This window comes from Peromyscus leucopus, chromosome 22 (assembly GCF_004664715.2).
Source record: "Peromyscus leucopus breed LL Stock chromosome 22, UCI_PerLeu_2.1, whole genome shotgun sequence".
In the NCBI taxonomy this organism is placed as follows: Eukaryota; Metazoa; Chordata; class Mammalia; order Rodentia; family Cricetidae; genus Peromyscus; species Peromyscus leucopus.
The window spans coordinates 27,543,133-27,561,394 of record NC_051081.1 but is presented as its reverse complement, the minus strand read 5'-3'; the positions used below and the strand labels follow the sequence as shown (position 1 = coordinate 27,561,394).

At 43.9% G+C, this 18,262-nt stretch overlaps 1 protein-coding gene across 2 annotated transcripts in view; it reads left to right on the top strand.

The window, feature by feature from the left end:
• Crim1 (cysteine rich transmembrane BMP regulator 1) overlaps positions 1-18,262 on the top strand; it is a 184,090-nt gene that overhangs the window by 41,453 nt on the left and 124,375 nt on the right. The gene's annotated exons all lie outside the window — the stretch shown is intronic.

Below are 18,262 nucleotides of genomic sequence, written 5' to 3'. Positions count from 1 at the left end.
TGGGTGACTTGAAAATGTATTTGTAAACATGGAAATCCCGAGAGAAGTACCCAGAGCTTAGTACTAGAGTTCACAACAAAAAATTAAAGAGGAGAGAGGCCTGGATGTCAGCTCTACCTGACCGTCACTGAGTTTTCCCTCGGCCCAAGGTTCTTCTTTGTGGGGGAAATGAGAAAAAAAAGTGTTAAGAGGAGACGGTCTTAAATTCACCTTTTTCCTTTAGAATGTTGCCATTTGTCAGAATGACAAAACACGCAGTTTGGAATAACAAGGATTTCAGCATCCAAAATTCAAGCCCCTGGGGACGTAGAGCAGGACTGACGCTTCTGGAATGTATTACATTTACAATGTATTGGATTTATTAAACTGCTGTAAATAATAAGGCATTTATAATAACCTATAAAATAATACGGCTCTTTATATTTACCAGAACTACTTAATCATTGAGCGACTACAGAGGAAAATATTAGAAATGAAATATGAATTATTATTAATGGTAGTATTTTGTGGTCCAGGTAATTGAACCCAGGCAGGGCCTCATGCGTGCTAGGCAAGGGCTTTACTACGACTTTTTTTTTTTTATTTACTTATTTATTCTCTCATACATCACATCCTGACCACAGCTTACCCTCTCTCCACCCCTCTCTGTACTCCCCTATCTCTCCTCTCCCCCATATCCCTTGCTCTTCTGTTTCCCTTCAAAAAAGAGCAGGTCTCCAAGGGATATCAACCGAACACGGCATAACAAGTTACGTAAGACTAGGCAAATATCCTCCTATTAAGGCTGGATGAGGTAACCCAGTAGGAAGAAAAGGGTCCCAAGAGCAGGCAAAGGAGTCAGAGACACCCCCCACTTCCACTCACCTTGTCCCCACAAGAACAACGAGCTACACAACCATAACATAGATGCAGAGGACCTGGGTCAGACCTCACAAGGTCCACGCTTGTTGCCTCAGTCTCTGTGAGCCCCTATGAGCCCTGCTTAGTTGATCCTGTGGGCTGCCTTCTCTCCTTCCCCAGTCTGACTTAAAGTTTTATCACTACAGAGAGTAGTCAATAACATTCACCCCAGTCCTTATGTTGGTACCTTGTTCATTGGAATTTTAACGTATAGATATGTTTACAAGGTTAACCATCCTGTAAACACCTAGGGTTATAGATGATTTGGTTACATGACTGATAATCGGCTGATTTATCCATATTTTTTTAAAATCAGGTTATATGAAATAATGTGGCAGGTTAGCTCTGTCACTTCTTGCCATTCTTACAGTTATGAAACTGCTTTTTTCCAGTATTCCCAGTGCTCTGCAATGGCTGTCACTCGGCCACGTGGCAGTCACTTAACTAACGCCCTGTTCCTGGGCGTGGCCTCTTCACGGCCCTCTAGGTTGTTTGAGATGTTATCAGTTTCAGTAAGAAAGTTTGCTGGGTAGTGGTGGTGGTACATGCCTTTAACCCCAGTGCTGGGGAGGCAGAAGCAAGCAGATCTCTGTGAGTTCAAGGCCAGCCTGGGTTACCAAGTGAGTTCCAGGAAAGGCGCAAAGCTACACAGAGAAACCTTGTCTCGAAAAACCAAAAAAAAAAAAAAAAAAGTTTGGTCACCAGACCTGCTGTTCACGTACAACTAGGACAGTCATATGTAATGAATTAGGCATGTGTTCATGACCTGTGTAATGACTTGAAAAAGTGATTCTATGATGGCTATTTGTGACGTCTGTCTTCCCTTACATTGAGATCATCCCCATAGTAGGTACTGTATCTAGTTAAATTCCTTCACTTAAAAAAAAATTAGCTAATTTTGTCAGAAGGCCTTCATCTAATCCAAAGGTAGAATTGACTGAGGTTATTGAAGGCTAAATGCTGTTATTCAAAATAAGACATTCTATAATATTTGAGATCATTTCAAGAACTCCAGATTAGGGGATTTCCCTTTTCTGAGGAGTAATTGGCGGGGGATCCCTCCTTATTGTTCAACATGTAAACCTGAAAGATGATCTTGGACTTATGTCTAATGAAGTCATTAAGAGTGATAGAAGCTTGATAGTTGGAATACTATAGATATCTTACGGTCAAGTAACAATGACCTAGAATTAATAGCTTAAGATGTGATAGAGTGTACCAGGCTTTTCCTTCTGGACCACCAACCAGCTCCCAAAACAAGACACAGAGACTTCTTTTTTTTTTTTTTTTTTTTTTTTTTTGTTTTTCGAGACAGGGTTTATCTGTGTAGCTTTGCGCCTTTTCCTGGAACTCACTTGGTAGCCTAGGCTGGCCTCGAACTCACAGAGATCCGCCTGCCTCTGCCTCCCGAGTGCTGGGATTAAAGGCGTGCGCCACCACCGCCCGGCGAGAGACTTCTTATTAGAAAGGTTCAGCCTAGCTTAGACTCACTTCTGGCTAGCTCTTTTAACTTAAAGTAACTTGTTTCTTTCTATCTACCTTTTGCCTTGGGGCTTTCTATCTTTTCTTTCTGTATAAGTTCCATTCACTGTCTCATGTCTGACTGGCTGTTGGCTGCCTGGCTTCTTGCCTTGGGTATGTCCCTTGTTCTCTCCTTCTTCTCTTGTCCCCCCCCCCTTTTTTTTAGCCTAGATTTCTCCTATTTATTCTCTCTGCCCACCAGCCCCGCCTGTCCTTTCTCTGCCTAGCTATTGGCCGTTCTGCTCTTTATTAGACCAATCAGGTACCTTAGGCAGGCAAGGTGAAGCAAATACAACACATTTTTTTCATAATTAAACAAATGCGGCACAAACAAAATGTAGCACATCTTTACATAGTTCAAGTAATATTCCACAGCATAAACAAATGTAGCACATCTTTGCCTAGTTAAAATAACATTCCACAACAATAGAGGGTAGAGTCTGTTTGCATAATGGTAGATTTTAGAACTGAGAACCACCTGAACTAAAGAATGCCATTTTTGAACGGAGAATTCGTGTGGCTTACACTAGGAAAATTGGCCAATAAGAGCAAGATTTTATGTAGGTAGCTTATAGGAGACAAAGAGGAGGCGACCAAAGAATTACTCCGGGAATAGGATCCCTGGATCACATCTGAGCTGCAAAGGACCCCAGGGACAATATGACAACTAACAATAAAGAGTGATCAGGAGGAGGTCCTGAGAAGGCTTGCAGATAGAACGCAATAAGGCTGCACTGTGATATACTCTGAATGCACACACTCCAAGTGAACAAGGTCTGTTTTCTACGTAGGGGAAGGAAGCACCCCTGGAAGAAGACCTCTCAAAAAAGAGGAATGACCCCGTTAGGAGATGGTAGGGAAACATCCCAGTTCACACTGCTTGGCTAAAGAGCGATCTATAAAATGGATTCTGGAGTAGGCTTCTTATCACATATTAAATGGGCTTTTAGAATAGTATAGGTTATACAGCATATTTGGCGTTGCACAGTAAACATTTTGGAAAAGGAGACAGAGACATGGGGTTTTAGAAATGACTCCTTGATTTTTAGCTGCAAGTACTTGGGAGTCATGTAAAAAAAAGTCATGTGTACCCTTTTGCTGATTGAAGAAAGGCGGGCAGTTGTGTATGGACATGCGATGTTTGGTATCCCTGTCTTGTACTGAGTGGACAAAGAAACTGCTGTGGAAGGAGGTTTAGTGGAGGAACTTGGAATTGAGTTTAACTCTGAGAAATGCGTTGAGTAGGTCTACAGAAGTAGGGGGTGTAAGAGCAAGCTTGGACAGAAAAGATGGTATTGACAGTCCTTGGAATTGGTTGAATGGGTGGGCTTTGTTGGCAGATGTGAATGGATACAGAAGGGGAAAACTCTCAGATTTGGGGGGTACCTGTAAGAGTAAATGATGAGTGGATGGTGGTCAAGATAGATTTTAGGGGGCTTATACACAGGGGTCGTTGGCGAAGTGTGGCATACAATGAGAGCCGCTCCATGGAAGATTGGTTTGTTTTGCTGTGTTTGATGTATCCATGGAGAATCCAGGGAAGATGTGTGTGATGGATCTAAAACTCAGGGGGTGGCTTGGAGATCTGAAGTGGACGTAAGGGTGACGAGAATGTGGTATCCTCCATGACTTTGGAGTACATCAATGATATGAGCACGTGGACCATTTTTTTTAGAAGATTAATGTAACAGGGTTGGGCATAATAGAGGAGAAAGAGTGGTTAGCCCACCGGAAGTGATATAAAAGGACCTGTCCAGTGAAAAACAGTGCCAGAGGGAATGAGTCCTAGTCATGGCTGCTCTTAACTGAGTTGTTGGCACCAGAATGGCAGCATGGGATACATCACTTGAGCTGACTGTTAAGTGATTAGTCGGCTCGGTGGCTTTGTTTTGCTTTCCTTAAAGTTGGTAGGACTGTTGGCATGAGAGCTGGGCAGCCCATCCCACAGATGGGGCGCTGGTTCAAAGCAGAAATCCTGAGATAAGGAAATGACTGGAAAGAGGTGATTACCGGATTATGGTCCTAGACGATCGATCGATCGATCGATCGATCGATCGGGATCCAGAAGAGCCCTCCCCTCTGCTGGCACTCACAGCTGTGCCTTCAGGGGCCTGTTCCCTTTCCTTAGATCCACTGCCTAGCTCTCGAGTCTTCCTCCCTGGGCCTGGTCATGCAGGAGGTGCTGTGTGGGTGCCGAGTGTGCCCATGCCGCCGGCTGCACCCCCGGACTCCCCAGATCCACTCTGCTGCACCATCAGCGAAGGACTTCTTCTGGATGGCTTTATGGGTGCAGGAGCATACACCAGCTCAAGCAGGGGGGAAGTCTGAGTTTCACTTTTTAACAAAAGATGTGCTGTAAGTGCCCTAAGACAGACTCCGTTTATACAGAGTTTCCTCTCTGTATTTATTTTCCTGCTGCCGCCGAAAGCGAATGGAAGTTCGGTTTTTAGGTTGTGTGGTTCTGTTTTCTCTGGAGCCAACCTGATTTTGACACAGAGTCGGACACCTTCCCTTCTGGTTTTGTTTGCTTGTTGGTTTTTGTTTTGTTCTGGTTTTTTTTTTTTTTTTTTTTTTTTTTTTGGATTTTTAAGGACGTCAGAGCATTGACTTTCAACTAAATGTATTATTTCAGTTCTGGCTGAGGAAATGAGGTTGTCGCTTTCTAACGCATTTTTAGGCTTTCTTTGACGTGTTCTTTCACCCTCTTCCCCTGCAGGGTCAGGTGCCAAGGTTGATTTTATTCCGATGGTTATCTTTCTCCCAGTCTCTTGACCGCAGTACAAGCTGTCCTCTGTGGCTCTCTCTGGGTGCCATTTGTAACGTTTGTCGCTAAACAAAACTTAACTAGTATTTTTAAAGCAACATTGCACTGTGTACTTTGATAGAACTTTCTCAAAAACATTTTTTTGAATGTGCCTATGAGGTAGAAGTTGGGGGTACTCACAGGAAACACCCTCAGAGAAATGAGGTAGCCCAGTGCGGTGCGTAGCGTTAATTTTTATCCCTCAGGTGAGGCAGTGCATAGAATTCCCTCCTTTCTCTTGCCCTTGGGACCACCTGATGGAGACGCTTCCAGCTGCAATAAGAAGGCACACAAGCACCGGGAAGGTGGAAGAAGTCCTGCTCTTCTCCCCTGCATGTTTCCTCCGGGGGCTACATCCGTAGGGAGGGCCTGGTGTCTCTGGTTTCCTCAGAGCTCTTGACTGACCAGGGCTCACCTACAAGCAGGGGGGCTGTGCATGCCCCACACGCCCCAGCAGAAAGGGCTCCTGCTGGCTTTCCCCATATTGAAAAGGGGAGCCTGTTTATACAGATCTACTTCCCTCCCCAGAGAGACAGATTCGTGATGCTGCCCCAAGAGAACATTGTGTCTTTAATCACTGGACCAACTCTGAGCGACTTCTGCCTTGTTTTTCCAAGTAAAGCGTAGGCTTCGAATTGCTATACTTGAAATACCAGTGCACAGTGGTCTCACCGTGCAATTAAAGATTTCTTCCAAGTAAGTGCTAAAAGAAATTAAAATGCAGTGAGAAGGGCATTTTACCTGTTGTTAGTATTGTTAATGGGCTTCAAGATGGTTCAGTGGGTAAGGATGCTTGATCTGCGTTTCGTCCTCAGAACCGATGTGATGGAAGGAGAGAACTGACCTACAAGTTGTCTACACACACACACACACACACACACACACACACACACACGCACGCACGCACGCACATACAATAAGTAAATGTAGAAAATTATTATCACCTCTACTACTATTCATGTTAGTATGTACAGGACCACAAACTAAAGGACAAAATAAACCTTGAAGTTAGATTCTGGAGAAACTGAGCTGTGTGTACTAGAGGTGACCTTTTGTGTAACTTACCTGTCTGATCCTCACAGAGCAGTAGAGATACATCTAAAAACCTCACGTCCTTGGATTTTGGTGTAGATAACACGGACATATCCTACATGGTATTACACATCAGTGCCCCCAAATATTGTCTAATGTATTATTGACTATTAGAAACAATAGCATTATGGTTATTAACTCACAGGGCATAGAAATAGTTTTACGTGACTGCTGGTTATTCAAGAACTTGACTTAGCACAGTTAAACTTACAAGGCTCTTCTAACAATTCATGACTATTATTCTATTCACAAGAGGATAGACATGGGCTGTATCCTGTATGTCTGATGAGGTTTATGGCATCTAGGAGACACTCGGCCTTTTCAGACTGCTGCAAATACATTCATTGATGATGCTATATGTATATACATATATATGAGCATATATATATATGAAGATATATATATATATATGTTCCCCCCTAAAAGGATAAACTCAACACACATGTTTATCCAGACACTAATGCCAGCTGTAATTCAGGGACCTTACCTTCTCAGCTTTAGGACTTTGGTATTTAGATTCTAATTGCTAAGTCAGGTTCTTCATTAAAACTATTAAAACTAGATTCTATTTTTCTTCAGATAATTAGACCTGAAAGCCATGCTGGGCTATGCTTATGAACATGTTGCTTTAACTCATAGAAATTGTCTTAAATTTAAATTTTAAAGGAACCCAATTAATATTGCTTATCAGCTTTGGAACTGCTAGCTCTTCCTGTGGCCAAGTGAAAAGCACATTATCCTCACCTTCCAGATGGCAGCAAGGACCTCATTACCATCAGGGTCCCGGATGGCTCTCCCTTTGGCTACTCAAATGCCATTTACAAATACTTACTCTGCTTATTAAGACAATAAGGCCATTATGCAATTTTAAATCTGTATCACTGCTTCCTTTTTTGTAAAGACAACCATGAGTGGCTAATACAGTATGCTGTTCTTTAAAGACTATACAAACTTTATGATAAAGAACTTGCAAATAAAACATCACAAAGCACCATTAATAAGACTGCACGTTTGTAGAACTCAGTGAACTTCTGTCTAGTTAGAATCACTCTGCTTTTTCATTTGGGGAAAATAAATGCTTATATATGAAGAGGGGTGTGTGTTTGTGTGTGTATGTGTGTGCGCGTGCGTGCATGTGTGTGTGTGTGTGTGTGTGTGTGTGTGTGTATCTTTAACTGACTTTAACCTCTATTTCCTCTTTTATTCCAACAGTGTAAAAGGGAAAGAAAACAGAGTCAAAATAAATGTTTGAAACTTTTAGACTTCTTAACTTAGGTTGATGTGTAAATCGAAAGCTGTCTATTACAGGTACAGATTTTTTGGGAAGAATTATTGTTAAAAACATGCTTGAATTCTTTGCTGTTTTGATGTTCTGATAAGTGATACAAGCAAAATAGAAAGGGCTACCAAAAGGCGGAAACCAGTGTCAAGTATCTGGGAAATAAAAACAGGAAACTGGGGAACTTGGCCTCAGACCAGGGGGAGGGAGCAGCTGCTTGAATTGTGCCCCTGCACCTTAGCTGTGGGGTGTTAGCCAGCGACCTGCCTTTGGGGGTTGTGGATTCTTGTGCCCCTCCATCGAGATAGGAGAAAGTCCTGACTAAATATTTCGTCTCTGTTGCTCCGAGAAGCATGGGTGGGTAAGGGAACGAGGAAAATTTTGTTCCGCCGCACTGGGAGTACAGGAAGGAGTTAGTGTAAAATGAGTTTCCATGTTTACGTTAGAACAGCGCTCTCCCAGTGCGTGCTATAGGTAAGTGCTCTGAGGTCCTGTACCATTCCTGGATTCTTTTTCTGTTTTTTAAGAACAGACACAACTCTTCGCTTCCAAGCCACCTCTTCTGTCCTAAGATGTGCTCAGTTCAACCAAACACGTGCCTATCGCTTTTTTTTTTTTTTTCATCTCCAACTTCAGGTTCATGCCACACCAGACATAGTGGAGCACAGCTTTTGCTACACATGGATATGTTTTATTTAACAGTGTACACCATGCACATTTTTAAAAAATGCATCAATTATCGTTGCTAAAAGGATAAAAAAGCATCCTGGCCTCATTAGCTAGGGGAATGATGTTCTTTGAGAACCAGGTTTAAACTTGGCATTTCCAGAAGTTGAGCTAACTAACGCCTGACTTCAGCAGGTTGCAGCTTTCTCTCTCAGGTAGTCCCTCCTGTGTGTGTGGTTTCTGACTTGGCTGGAGGTGACCTCTCAGGCATTCCCAGGGCTCAAGCCTGTGCTCTGTCACACACGGAGCTGCCGAGTGGCTGCCTGGCCCAGCTGTGTCCAGCTGAACCCTGGTCCACACACAAAAGGGTTTTCCTGAGAGGAGCAAAGGATATGGAATCGCAGCCCTCTGAGCGGCCACACAGATAGCTGAGTGACCAGCACTCGCTGAGGTCCTCAGGAAAGTAGGAGTCAGCCCGCAGTGCCTGGGGCTGCCCGGAGCTGGAGCTGGGTCATCTCCATCAACCAAAGGGTGTGAATCACCACAGGTTTCCTGCGCCCTTCAAACCCCATTAACCACTGTGATTAGTATTTGCAAGCCATTATCAGGGACTGTGGACACTTCACTCAAGCCTGACAACTTATATTTGCTCTTTTTACTTGAGAGACAGGAGCGGGGGCAGGGGTTGGGGGGTGGGGGGGTGAGCACAGTCCTTGAAAGCAAGTTCAAGCCTGAGTTTGGGAGCACAGTGACTTTAGCAAGAATCTGTCTTCAGTCAAAAAACTGATGATTGCAAATATCCTTATGGTCTGTCAGGGTAGGTAAGGGTTCTTTGGTAGACTTGTTTTATGCTTTTCCAGGTTTGCCAGTACTATATATATCTTGAATTTTATATAACTATTTTATATTAATATAATGTCAGTATTATATATTAGTATCTTGGTTAAGAGGTCATCTGAGTGGGAAAGGCTCCTTTGAGTATAGAAGAGTTTCGTTTTTCCTAAAGAATGAAAATGGAAAAGAAAAAATCTTTCTCAATGAAAGGGCGCCGGGTTGAATGCATACAACTTCACCCAAGCGGACATCTGTGCGAAGCTAGCTTCTTCCACGTGCAGCCAAAAGTCACGTGGATCAACCTTATGTGGATAAAAAAAAAAAAAGTGAGGGCTGCTACGCTTGTCCTTCTCGTGTATGATCGTCCCGTTCTGTTCTTTCAGGTTTTTGTCAGCTTCAGAACCCCAGCCTCATGTTTCCCTCTTTATACATTTTCTTACACTCCAGGGAGATAGATGTTCACCCAGGCAGTAGCAGAGACAGATTACAGTGGTGCTGATCACGGTAGTTCAGGGAGACAGACACTCATGCACCCAAAACAACAAAAAAACACCCGCTGAACTGAATTTCAATTGGTTTAAAAGCCCTTCTGTGACTCATCGATGTGCTATGTTTACCTCTGGTACTGACTGATGCCTCTGTCCTCTTTGTGAAAGGTGGAACTTTTTCAAGAAAGTCATTTCAGAGTTCATTGACATTCAACCTTTGGTTCTGAAAAAAGTTTAGAAATGTTCTGATAAAGTTTGATTCCATCCCTAGTACCTGTTGTACTCCGCTAAGCATATGGTAGCCTGGGGTATTCGGATGATTTCTTTGGAGGGGTGCAAGGCTCTTCTCTGAATGGTGTAGAGGCTCTAAGACCAAGTCCGGAGGGCTCCCGTGGGTTGCCGATGCCTCTGAAGCCCTGGACATTCTCCTTTATAGGGCGCCTTCCTGCTTTTGATTTGTGACCTCTGTTGCTCAGTGTTTTTTGGCATCAGGAGGAAGTGACAGCCATAAGTGGTGACTGTAAAGCCGGGGAAGGGAAGGCATTAACACAAGATGAATGTTTGGGTGGTTTTTCAGGAGCTGGAATGTTCCCCTGAATCAAGGATGTGTTCTTTGTTTCTGGCCGACAACTTCCTAGTTTTCCGAGGGGTAGGGAAACTTTTCATTCTTTGCTCTGTCCCTGGAAGTCTTTTTTATTTTGGTTGCTTTTTTTTTTTTTTTATTTCCCGAAAAGCAAGTACGGTGTTTTCTGCTTATCAGAGGCCCTTCTTTTCCTGTTCCAATAACAAGAGAACAATACAGGAATTTAATAATGTTTCAAGATACCGCTTTCTCTTAATGTACCCATATATTTGCCTGAAGATAAAAAAAAAAAAAAAAAAAGCAGGTTTTATGAAATAGAGGAAAGCTGTTTGCTGGTCCTATGAACCAGTAGCATCATCAATGTTATGTTGTTTGTGTGTTTGGTATGTTTTTCTTCCTTTCATCGAGTTTAGAAAACAAAATGGGTTTTATTTCTCTCTTAAAAATGTGGAGTTGTGCTGTTCAAAGGGCAGAAAATTAAAAAAAAAAAGTTGTCAAGAACACTGGTTGAGCCTGCTGGAAAGGCAGGTCCGGGTGTCTGGAAGAGGTCCCAGTCCTATTTATGTATTTATATTACATTGAAGATTGTTATTTACTCTTCACAAGCTTTGTCTGAAGAAAAGCAAGTACAGTCTGCCTTGAAGAGCTTTTTAAAAACACCAACAGTGTGTGTCTTCGCAGCAGTAGATGTGAGAAGGTACTACTGACTGGGTTGGTGCAGTTTGCAGGTTGTGCAGATGTTCAAATGGTTCCTCCAAGTGTACTTGAAACCTGGTGACCTGTCTCATGGTGGTCGTCCTGGGCGCTTTGACCTCAGGGGACCTTGCGCCCTTCCCTGGAGTGTGAAATAGAGAATCTCCTGTCCTCGGTTGTGTCTGACTCAGGTCCAGGTAACCAGTCAGGTTTTTAAACTGCCTGGATACTTCGAACATGACATTTACGGCGATGTTTATCTCTGCTGTAGGGAAGAGAAAGTAAGATGTACACACTCCCAGTGCTGGCGCTCTGCTTGCTAATCAAACTGGAATCTTCTAAATGCCTTCCTGTTGAGAGCCAGCTTGTCTCTGGCCATCAGGAATGCTGCAAATGAAATTATGCTGCAGTCTTGTTATATACCTTGGTGTGACGTGGAACTCCAAAATGTTATCTGCAAATTCCTTTGTGTCTCTCTGCCTGGGTCCATGTCTGCTAAATGCTCCTGGGAGTCCTTCGACTGCAGTAGGGATTAAACATGTATGTAAGGACAAATGTATATCTGTGGCTGATGGGTCATACTTGGAAATCAATGTGATCATCTCATTAGCTCTACCGTGTGTGTGTGTGTGTGTGTGTGTGTGTGTGTGTGTGTGTGTGTGTGGTGTGTGTGTGTGTGTGTGTGTGTGTGTGTGTGTGTGTGTGTGTCTGCATCCACACATGTGCTGTTAAATATCCAAAGCTGGTTAATGGTGCTGTAGTGCCTGGTTACAAGTTTCCTACAAGTTCAGCTCCTCTTTGATGATCATGGATTCCCTGCTAACCTCTGCCATACACACATTCCAGCCATTCTTTTCAAGAGCTGGTATGATATTCATACACTTGGTAAACATCTGAGGGAGAAGGAACAAGCTATAACTCTTCGAATAAATATTATTCAAACCCCTTCCACTTTCATTTCCCTTATCACTAGGACAACCACACCCAGATTGGCTATGAAACTATGTTGTCTATCTGCTTCCCGCATGCCAGCAAAGCTGGCCCTGCTGAGTAGCGAAGGAAACACAACAGATAAAGTTGAATACTGTCTTCCCTCTGTTGACATTTCTAGAGGGACAAGTCAGAAAGTTTGTCTCCTCTGCATAGACAAGAAGTGTCACGGGTCATGATCAGATGGCATACCCATTGGTAACCGTGATGACTCCCAGCAGAATTATTTAGAACATTCCAGAATTCTGGTAAACAGGAGAAGAATGACTATTAGCTTCCAAACGGTTGGCTTCATTTTTCCATATATGGAGAGGAGAAGTGGGGGTAAAGGTAAAGCCAGTGTAGGGTGTTGGGTCTCCCAAGTCTCAGAGTCAAGGTCGTTCCAGCTCTCTCTTAAGTCAGTGGTTCTCAACCTGTGAGTCATGACCCCTTTGGGGGTTGAATAACCCTTTCATGGGGGCTCCTATGAAAACACAGGTATTTACAGGATAAGTCATAACAGTAACAAAATGACAGTTAGGAAATAGCAATGAAAACAGTTTTATGGTTGGGGGTCAGCACAACGTGAGGAACTGTATGAAAGGGTCACAGCCTTAGGAGGGTTGAGAAGCATTTCTCTAGGAGAAAGGTTGTCTTGGAGAAGCCTCCATGTGTGGCCATTCTTTTGGTGGGAGAACTTTGCTGTATTGTATGGCACTGAAGTCTTCACCACATCTCAGAGTTACATCACTGCTCAGTTCAGAGGGATTTTTCACAGAATCCTGCACTGACTTCAATGTTTCATGCATTTGTGCCACCGAGTTCTGTTGTAACCATCCCGGCAAGATTCCTTTGCCATCCCCCTCAAAAGTTCCTTCTGTTTTAAATATGTTTCTGAAAACTCAAGTGCAAGTCATATCAGCAAATGGGGTGACCCACTCGATGACTGTCTATTTAGAGTAATGGTTGATTTCCTTGTATTTCCTATGGCAGAGATACCATTTTTTTTATTACCAGGAAACACATTTCACTTCCTTATTCATCTCAGGTGAAGCGGTTCCTATGAAGAGAAATAAAATCAATACAGTGTTATTTACTATGATCTGAAGCATCCAAACTAAGAGAATGTCCCCCAAAGTGTTATAAATCACAACCCATGGGCACACCAAGGCCTGAGAAGGTAGTCAATGTGAAATGGGCACACAAATGACTTCCTTCACTCACTCACTGCTACTTTGAAGGGACATGGGCTATCAGTAAGAAGCACTAGGAATTTAAAATAAGCCGTGCTCGAAAGTAATAACCAGGGTTTCCCTTAAATGCTGCTGAATAAATTCTACCCTGTTGAATGTGTATCGCCAGCATGCCTAATAAAATCAGAGGATGACAAAAATATCTACTTAAGGCTGCAGAACCTTGAAGCCCCTTCATGTGCCTTTGACCTTCAGCTAAAGGACATGGTCACAGAGCAGAGGAAATGCCTTAAATTCTAGCATCTGGGTTTGTTTCTTTATACTTTCTTGGCACAGTTACAACAGTAGGGCTTTTCTTTTCTTTTTTTTTTCACAGTACAGTCAACACAGGTTTTTTTTTTTTCAAACAAGTAGGAAAAGACAGTCACGGGGCCAAAGCCATGAGTGGCAGAGTCTGATAGAATGGCTTTGTTGTTTCAAGGAAGCCTAGAACCCTAAAGCAAGCAAACAGAAACCCACACAAATACAAATTTCATATAAAATGGGATACCTAGCGTGTGTGTATAAATACACTTCCGGGTCTCCAAGGCGTGTATAGAGCGAATGCTGTTGTATGTTGGACCTGTTGAATCTTTTTATCAACTGTGCTGAACTTACTCCATCTCATGTGGTTTTTGGATCCTCCCGTGGATTTCCAGCTGTTTGAAGATTATTTCTTCAAGGTTTTTTTTTTTTCATCCCTGTAGTTGAGAAAACAACTTAGCTTAATTGAAGTCCTTAAAAAGCGTGCATATTCTGACCGGAGTCTTTCCTTTCAGCTTGCTTAGTACTTCACCCAGTCTGTCATGTATCTGTAGTAAAAGGCCACTTAAACTTCCGAGAATGAAACGGTGAGATCTAATTTTCTTTCTGTTAGTAAAATTTTCATATCAGAACAGAAAATTGGAAGTATGTTCATATTTGTCATGATTTCCCAGCTTTCCCTCTAATGCATTTGTGTGTCTGTATGTGAAATTTCCTTCACACTTTGACATAACACAACACCTCTGAGGCAGATGGGGTTTGTGGGACCTTGATTTGGCAGAATATCTTCATACTTTTGATGTCCAGTACTGTTTTATGAGTTTGTGTTGTTCCGACGTGGAGGACTTAGGGGAAGTTATGCATGTCTGAATGCTTATGAGCAAAACTTCAGGCAGTTCTTGAAAGTAGCCTTCCAAGTGGTTTTCCAAAGCTAAACCGATGCACAAAAGTTTTCGTGTGAAGTCATAGTCCCCAGTGTGTTCATCCGTCCGTCCGTCCATCACTCAACAGTAGTTGGACACCTGCTGTGCTCCACACAGTTCAAAATGAACAAGACAGACAAGGGAATGGTCCTCCCTGTCTTGTGGTTTGCTCGGAGCCTAGGTAGAGTCCTCCAGTTGAAGTTGGCTTGCAGGGTGCTGAGACTGAGATAGGCTAGTTAGAGAAGGCTGTCTCTGCAGAGGTGGTATTGAAGTCGGACCGGGAGGAGAAAGGTGCGAGGTGTGCTGCGAACCTAGAGAGACAGCTCTGCCATGAAGAACACTTATGCTCTTGGCGAGAACCCGACAGTAGTTCCAGCCACCCGTATTGAGTAGCTCACAACTTTCCTGTAACTCCAGCTCCAGGGGTCTCGGGCACCTGTGCTTAACTACCCATGCCCACACACAGACACACACATATACAGATAATCAAAAGTAAGTCTTTAAAAAAAAAAAAAAAAAAAAAAAAAAAAAACAGGCACAAAACCACAACTTAGGCTGGGTGTAGTGGTCCACGTCTTTAATCCCAGTGATCAGGAGGCAGAGGCAAGTGGATCTCTTGGCGTTCGAGGCCAGCCTGGGCTACACAGCAAGTTCCAGGCCAGCCAAGGCTACACAGTGAGACCCTGTCTCAAAAACACGAAACAAAGCCAAAATAAAGCTTGATAATGACAACAACAATAACATTTTTTTTAAAAAAATAAGTAAATAAAGGGCCTGGGGAGAAAAATCCTAGGCAGGAGGAGCCCCTGTTAAGTGACCCTGTTGTGGGGTAAGTTCCCTGCCCTGGGAGCTGGAAGGGTTGGTGCGGCTGGTATGTTGAGGGCTGGGAAGGTGGCGGGAGAGGTAAGGAAGGACTCACTTACACATAAAGTAGTAAGTAGCAATTTTTCCGTCAATGCACTTGGAGTCTTGGACAGTGCATTAAGCTTGAGCGGAGATGTTAGGGAGTGCTGTGTATAAGACCCACTCTGCCCGCTCTGGGGAAAAAAAAAAATGGATTTTTACCTGGAGGCTACAGGGCTATTAGGGGAATTCCTTTTGACACTGAAGGAGAATTCTGTCAACCCGACCAGGGTGTCATGGAGGAGGGAGAGAGAAGGATGTGGAATCCCTGTCCTCTGGAAATACTCCGTTGAAATACTGGAGGTCAGGGTTAGGAGCTGGGTGTGAAAGTGACCTCTAAACTTTCTGGCTTGAGTCCTGGGTACCCATCCTAGATGAGGAGACGGGGCAAAGGCTGGGTGGAGTCCTCAGCCCTTTGGAATATGCTGCAGTGTATCGAGGTAGCGGTGTTTCTGAGACTGGTGATGTTTGGAAGGTAAGCCATCAAAGGTACTGGAGTATCGGGGCACTGAAAGAAAACTCCAGATTCCTTTATTCTTCTGCTGGCAGGTCCGACCCCTACTACTTCCTTGGGCCCAGGTTCCTCTCCTGATCTTTGGAGAATGATTGCCATTCTTCCCCCAGGGACGTCAGCAAAATTCATATCCCAATTTGCTCGGCTTCCCTCTAAAATTATTCACAGACTCTTTAAGCTTTTAACAAGGAGCATCTACTGTCTCAGGCATGATTGTTCGCACGCTAGAATCCCTGGAGAGCCAGAGCCAGCGGAGGCAAATACAAGTTGATGTGTGTGGTAGCTCATGCATATTCCACAGCATGCCGAGACCTCTCCAGCCTGGTCCCCCATTCTCAAACTGAGGGTGCACACTTGAATGTGCTGGAACTTGGTTGTGCTTTCAAAGTCCCAGTCATACCCCCATTATATTTTATTCTCTTACCTGTCACCCTGGAAGCAGAGACAGTGCCTGGCACATAGGATAATTAGTAGATAATGTATGGGGGAAATAATGGACCGAAACGAAGTTATGAGAGGGCTAACTCGTGATAAAATGAAGGAATGAATTGGACTTGATTTTATCGCCATCAAGGAGGGTGGAAGGAAAAAAAAATAACGTACAGTGTAGGGAATGCAGCGTGGTCTCAATCAAGAAGAATAAGAAGGTGATGCAGACGGATTATCAGAAAGCATTTCGAAGTTTAAAACGCATTCGAGTTTGAGAAAAATCCCAAAGTCCTGACCAGCAACACTGATCACCCTTCAGCCAATAGGCAGAGTCCCAGTTGGTAGGAAATGGGACACTAACTCCCATTAATAACCCTACATTTGTCTCCTGAGAGGAAAAGACATAGCAGGTCTGGGATTGGGTTTGTTTTTTGTTCTTTTCCCCTTTGTTTTTGGGTTTAGTTGAGTGTCATTTTATTTAGGCTCGCCATTTTAGCTCTGGTAACATTTCTTTTTCATATTACTGCTACCAGCTTTTTTTTTTCCTTTTTCTTTTTAGATACAAAAGGAAACTAATATTCGCTGTTTGTAGTTAGAAGAAACCCTGGCATGAATCCCTCCAGAAACTTAGGAGAGAAATTATTAGCCATATCCAGACCAGTAGCTGACTGGCTCAGATTCTCCCTCCCAGGAGCATTCCTGATTAATGGGAGAATCTGTTCTGTAGTCAGAAGCCTCCTTCTCAAGCCCAGGCTGTCCTGGCTGCAGACATGACCAGCTGCGCGCCTGCAGCCCCTGCCAGGGCCGTGCTTCTGATTCAACGCCACTGCGAGTTGGAGCTGGTGGACAGGATCGGGGAGGTGGAAAGAGCATCCAGAATGGTTTAGATGTATCACCTGGTAACAAAGACGCAGCAGCCTCCCAGTGGCCTCCCACTGGTGCCCCGCAACAGGGGTTTCTTGGGGTGCTCAGGAGCCTGTGTGGGCTCTGCCCTGGGATTCTTTTCTTCTTGCATTCTGATTTTTTTTTTTTGCAGGTGGGGGGGGGGGACAGAGACGTGCTTCTCTATCTGTGTCTGTGTCTGTCCTCCCTCCCCTTCTCCCTTGCCCCGTCCTGGAACTCACTCTGTAGACCAGGCTGGCCTGGAACTCACAGAGATCCTCCTGCCTCTGCCTCCCGAGTGCTGGGATTAAAGGTGTTCGCCACCATGCCTGGCTGCTTCTTGGCTTTTATCCAGATCACTTCAGCGCCTGTGTCTTTAGAGATCAGCTTGCTCTAAGCCTCTCCTGACATCCTTTCTACTTCCCGAGCTCCCATCATACTGCTCATCATTTTGTTTGCCTCCATCCATCTCTGCTACAGCCCTTGCGCACCCCCCACCCCGAAACAGCCTATTGGCCTCTTTCCAGGAGTAATAACCCACCTCAATTTTTTTTTTTTGGCCAACTTAAAATATTTCCCAGTATAACAGTGCTAATGGAGTTTGTGGCAGCATAGATGGCCTGAAGATAAAAATATTATAACAGATGATGTGTACCTAATTTCTGGTAACCTTCTTCTCGATCTGTTTATTCCAGAGGTCTCTTAGTGTCTGCGAGTCTAGTAGGAGTCTCCATGCTGAAGGCCTGATTACTACATCTGTGAGATGCTGAAAACAATACACAGATCTGCAAGAAATCAGTAATAGGTGAACCCCTTAACCGAAGAATTTTAATGTAGCAAGAGTCAACAGTAAAAGACACAACCCCAATGTGAGATATGTGTCTAGGGTTCTTGAGAAGACAGTATTAGAGCCAGAATAGGTTAATGGAACGAAATGAACATTTTGTTCCTTCAAAAAGGCCACAGGAGTGCTGACCAAGGAGTCTTAGTCAGATTCAGGAAGTGGAGGATGGTCTTTCCTCCCTGAGAAGGTGGCATTTTATCTGGCCCTAAGTAGCATAGGATTTTAAAGAAGGCGTAGGACAGAGCACCTTCCAGACCAAGGCCACGGTGGAGGTTTGTGGAGGAAAAGTCCTGGGAGGCGGGGAGCGGGCCTCCAGAATTTGAGAGCATCCATGAGAGGCGTGAACATGAAGTGCTTTGAAGAAGGCTGGAGTGAAGGGATCCGGTTTGGGGGGGATAGGGGGGAGTCGGTCCCCGGAGGCAAAGAGAGATCTCTAGGAAGAG